The sequence below is a fragment of the Salvelinus sp. IW2-2015 genome, unplaced genomic scaffold, assembly GCF_002910315.2.
Source record: "Salvelinus sp. IW2-2015 unplaced genomic scaffold, ASM291031v2 Un_scaffold2134, whole genome shotgun sequence".
NCBI lineage: Eukaryota > Metazoa > Chordata > Actinopteri > Salmoniformes > Salmonidae > Salvelinus > Salvelinus sp. IW2-2015.
Window position 1 is genome coordinate 56,665 of NW_019943468.1, and position 6,009 is coordinate 62,673.

Below are 6,009 nucleotides of genomic sequence, written 5' to 3' on the forward strand. Positions count from 1 at the left end.
ATTATAGAATATCAACACAATACATGTTAATATTTTGGGATCTTATAATACTTGTGACATCATAAGCCAACACATAATTATAAACCAAAGTGTAATCAGTCAAAACACAATGATTAAGATCAGCTTGAAACCTGTCAATTTGTATTGAAGTATTGAAGATGTAACTTTACCTGCTACAATGATCATCAGAGCTGTAGAGTTCATAGATCCTCTTCCATTCTTGGCCTCACAGTAATATTCTCCTCTGTCCTCAGAGCTGATGTTAGTGATGCTGTAACTCTGTTCTGATGCTTTTGGTGAGGCTACATTCTTCTTGTACCAGGTGTATTTGTACACAGGTGGGTTGGCATCACTGCTGCAGGTCAGAGTCACTGAACTGCCCTCCACTATTTCACCAGAGGGACTGACTGACACTGAGGTGTTCCTTGGACCATCTGGTGTTGAAGATGACAGAAAAAATAACAACTCATATAACATGTATGTAACGCTCGTCGTAATCCTCCTCGTCTGAGGAGGAGTAAGGATCGGACCAAAGCGCAGCGTGGTTTGAATACATACTTTATTTATTTAAACGAAGACGAAAAACACTTGACAAAATACAAAACAATAAACGACGTGAACAAACGAACGAAAACAGTACCGTGTGGTGAACAAACACAGACACGGCAACAATCACCCACAAACAAACAGTGAAAACAGTCAACCTCAATATGGTTCCCAATCAGAGACAATGACAAACACCTGCCTCTGATTGAGAACCATATTAGGCCAAACAATAAACCCAACATAGAAATACATTACATAGAATGCCCACCCAGCTCACGTCCTGGCCAACTAAACAAGACTGAACAAAGGAAATAAGGTCAGGAACGTGACAATGTAAGACACCAAGAGGTGATGTAAATTAGTATTGATTAGTATGACAAACACTGTGATGCCCCGTGTAGCTCAGTTGGTAGAGCATGGCGCTTGCAACGCCAGGGTTGTGGGTTCGTTTCCCACGGGGGCCCAGTACAAAAAAAACAAACAAAAAAAAAGTATGAATGTATGTACTTGTAAGTCGCTCTGGATAAGAGCGTCTGCTAAATGACTTAAATGTAAAATTAGTATATTACACTGACATGTAGAACCATGTATTACAGAGATGATGTAAATTAAACGGAAAATAAACTGGAAGCTCATAACAAACACACCCAGACGAGAAACTTCATTACGTGTAGAGGTGCTGGACTAACGGAGAATCAAGCTGGAAGCTATAACAACACACCAGAGAAACTGATTAGTTGAGAGGTTGCTGACTTAACGGAGAAATAAACTGGAAGTATAACAACACACCAGAGAAACGTATTTAGTGTAGAGGGCTGCTGACTTAACGGAGAATAAAACTGGAAGCTATAACAAAACACACCCAGAGAAACGATTTATTGTAAGAGTGCTGACTAATGGCAGAAAAACTGGAACTATAACAAAACACCCAGAGAAACTATTTAGTGTAAAGAGTGCTGACTAACGGAGAATAAACTGGAAGACTATAACAACACACCCAGAAGAACGTATTTAGTGTAGAGGTGCTGACTAAGGAAATAAACTGGAAGCTGTAACAACAAAGAGAGGTCACACACTCCGTATGATAACCTCCCAGTCATTTATTGTGTAAAAAACACCAATGTTTCAGCATCACCTTTTCAGGGTAATGTATTTATCATGTGACGACACTAGACAACAGGGATTTCAGCGTTGATGTTGTACTCCAGACCGCAGGTGAAAGGTGGACTCCTTATTCACAGATTCCAACATGGAGAATTACTGACCTGTAGCACCACCAGCTGTCTCTGACTGGTAACCCCACCTACACCTGGGTACCGAAGAACGGACAGGTTGATAACTGAGAACACTTTAACCCTACTCAGTCTACTCAAGCTGTAGACAGCTACTTCCTGTGCTGTAAAAGGGGCATGAGATCACCACTCTCCCGCAGTGTATCGTGTGAGTTGTTTATTTAATCAAATTTTATACTGTTAACCTCTGTGTTGGTTTCCGACTTGAGAACTTGAGAACTTTTTAGCCATTTCTAGAAAAGACTGAGAATATAATCAGTTGAACCTCTTGTTATGTCACGTGTTTCAGGATGTCGATGGTCAGAGAATCTACAGAGTGACTTACACCAGAGACAATCTGTGTCTTGAAGGGTGTTCAACAGTGACATAATCCTGACGTATGTTGGTTATTATTCCACCACATCTCATTCTGGTTTAGAAGTGATAAGTCGACCCCTGAAGAACCTAACAGAGAACCCAGGGTATGCAGTTGTGTGCGAGTACACTGGAACATAGCAGAGGTCCCTCACCCTGAGAATCACAGATCTTGAGAGAGAGGACTGCAGCTGAGTATCGCTTCACTTTAAACAAACAACTTTGAAGGGTTCATAGCTTCCCAGGAACAACCTGTTCTGTCAACAGGTAAACTACACTTACAGAACATTATGATATACTCGTAATACTACACATACAGGAACATTCATGATAAATACATGGTAATACTACACTTACATAACATGATTGATATACTGCGTAATACTACAACGTACATAACATTATGATATTAACTGGTATAACTAACACATACAGAACATCATGATATACTTGGTTAATACTACACTCTACATAACATTTATGATATTACTGGTATTACTACACATTACAGAACATCATGATATACTGGTAATACTACACTTACATAACATTATGATATACTGGTTATTACTACACTTACATAACATGATGAATATACTGGTAATTAAACTTAAACTTACATAAACATTGATGATATTGCTGGTAATACTACACTTACATAACATAATGATATACTGTAATACATACACTTACAGAACATTTATGGTTATACTGGTTGATTACTACAACGTACAGACATTAGATATAATGGTAATACTACACTGACATAACATTATGATTATCTGGTAATACTACACTACAACATTATGATATGACTGGTAATACTACACTTACAGAACATTATATATACTGGTAGTATTACATAACATTGATGCATATACTGGTAAATAACTTACACTTACATAAACATTATATATACTTCTGGTAATACTTACACTTACAGAAAAATGATGATAGACTGGTAATACATACACATACAGAAACATTATGATATACTGGTAATTACTACACTTACAGAACAATTATATATTACTGGTAATACTACACTTACAGAACATTATTGATATACTGGGTTAATACTACACTTACAGAACATTATGATATACTGGTAATACTACACTTACAGAACATTATGAATATACTGGTAACTACACTTACTAGAACATTATAAATATCCTGGTTAATACTACCATACAGAACATTATGATATACTTGGTAATACTAACTTACATAACATTATCGAATATACTGGTAATACTACACTACAGAACATTATGATATACTGAGTAATACTACAACATACAGAACATTATGATATACTGGTAATACGTACACATTATACAGAACAATTATGATTATACTGGTAATACTACACTTACAGAAATTATAAATATCCTGGGTAATTACATACACAATTACAGACATTAATGATATATGTAATACTACACTACATAACATTATGAATATACTGGTAATTACTACATACAGAACATTACTGATATACGTGGAATAACTACACATACAGAACATTATGATATACTGGTATACTTACACTAACAGAACATTATGATTACTGGTATACTACACTTACAGAACATATATGATATACTTGGGTAATAGCTACACATACAGAAACATTATGATATACTGCGTAATACACCATACAGAAACATTTATGATATACTGGTAAACTACACTTACAGAAACATTATAATATCCATGGTAATACTACACATACAGAACAAATATGATATACTGGTAATACTACACTATACAGAACATGAATGACATATACTGTAACTTACTTATTCTCTAGTGGGTAGCGGGTGGAAATTAGGAGGTTTTGTTATTTTATGTGTATATTCTCTCTCCATGCAGACCTGCAGGTGAAGGTGACATCCCTGGCACAGTGACAGAAGGATCTGGGGAACACTGACATGTAAGCACCACCTGTACTCTACTGAAATCCCCAACCCCACCTACATCTGCGTACAAGAAGGAGAAATACCTATTTTTCTGACTTCCTCTCCCAGTATCAATACTCCAAGCCAGTGAGGAGGTTCTGGACAGCTTACTCCTGTTGCTTGAAAGTCCATGAGAAACTCAGCTCTCCTGAAGTCACAGTGGGTGAGTGTTGTGATTTACCTCCAGAGTTTCCTCTGGCTATATTGTAAACAGACTTGATATTTTCAGTCAATTTTCAAGATTACTGATTTATAAGTATTAACTATAGCTTTCATTACTATGCTAACATGTTAGCACTGAAGGACTACTGAGAATCATACAAATAAGGCTAATATCATCACCACCGTTCCAACATCATCATCATCATCAGTGCTCATCATTTGTTCCAGATACTTCTTCTCTGAGCTGCTTGAGTGTGACGCTACACCAGGTAGAAGCATATGTTCCTTGATACCCATCAGTGGACCTGCCTTGCACTACTATATATCCACAGGTTAGACTGATATCTTTAAAGTCGTTTTGAGTCATTTGTCAACTACAGAAGGGGAACCAAGAAAGTGTGTTTTTTATTTGCTCTTATTCAGACGTGCAGGTGAAGGTGACTCCTTGACACAGTGACAGAAGGCATCATGGAGACACTGACCTGTAGCCACCACCTGTACTCTGACTGACAACCCCACCTTAACATCTGGTACAGGAACGGGACAGTCTCTTCTTGGTCCACTTCCCAAACAAAACTCTGTCTGGAGTTCTGGAAACAGAGCAGTTACTCCTGTGCTGTAAAAGGCCATGAGGATCTCCTCTCTCCTGCAGTGTGTGAGTCTGAATTAATTGGGATATTTTGTAGCTAACCTTCTTTATTAACAACGTAAAGGCAATTTTCTAACTTCAAGGTATTGTGAACAAAAGACTATCCTAATATATATTTCAGGTGCTCAAGGGTCACAACAACTGCTGGAAGGGGACTTACACCAAGAGAGAATCTTGTGCCTATGAAGGGCTCCACAGTGGACATATCCGGCTCTACACTAGCATCCACTAGTATATTAGAACAAGGTTCATTTCTGGTTCACACAGAAACACCCTGTAGATATCAGTTCATATCCAGAGTTTGCAGGTCGTGTGGAGTGACAATGAGAAACACAGAGAACCACCACACCATGGACAATAACACCACCGACAGAGAAGACTCGCTGAACTACAAATATTCAGATTACTAACACAGATGCAGGGGAGATATCTGGTCTCCGTGTATGTTGACTGTCACAGGGAAGTCCACCTACAGTAGTACGTGTAATAGGACAAGTCTAATCACATTGACAAGTTCTGTCTGGAGTCACATCAGACTGAATGTTTCTCTTAGATATCCTGTTGGGTAGATGGATCCTACGTCTGTGTCAGAGGGGAGAGAGTCCACCACTGAGATGTAGAACCAAATTACAGTCTCTCAAACCCCACCTACATCTGGTACAAAACAGAAACGTCTAAACCAACCCAGTCAGCAGTTATAACAGTCTTGCCAGTCCCTAGACATACACAGATTGATCCTACCAGTAAGTATAAACAAAGTCTATCTAACCCGTAAGGACACATGCTATCCAGACAGTACAGAAGAGGACTGCGAGGGAACTACTCCTGGACTGGAAAAGCTTAGACGAGAACTCTCTCAAGAGCCCCAGCAGAGTAGACTGGTATTATCTCGAAGTCTTGATAATTCCTTCTCAAAGTCTACTTTAGGAATATACTACATCGGGTATTTAATAGTATAAGTTCTAATCAGTGATTACAAGTCTATACTTGAATTTACAATCTCTCGATAATGGTTCTACATGTCAGTGTAATATACAATCGT

The 6,009-nt window shown here is 38.1% G+C and overlaps 1 long non-coding RNA gene across 1 annotated transcript in view; it reads right to left on the reverse strand.

The window, feature by feature from the left end:
• LOC112073056 (uncharacterized) overlaps window positions 1–431 on the reverse strand; it is a 2,534-nt gene extending 2,103 nt beyond the window's left edge. The window contains exon 1 of the long non-coding RNA XR_011476428.1: window positions 171–431. This is a non-coding gene — a long non-coding RNA (uncharacterized lncRNA). The remainder of the gene's footprint in view (window positions 1–170) is intronic.
• Window positions 432–6,009: the final 5,578 nt, after the last annotated feature.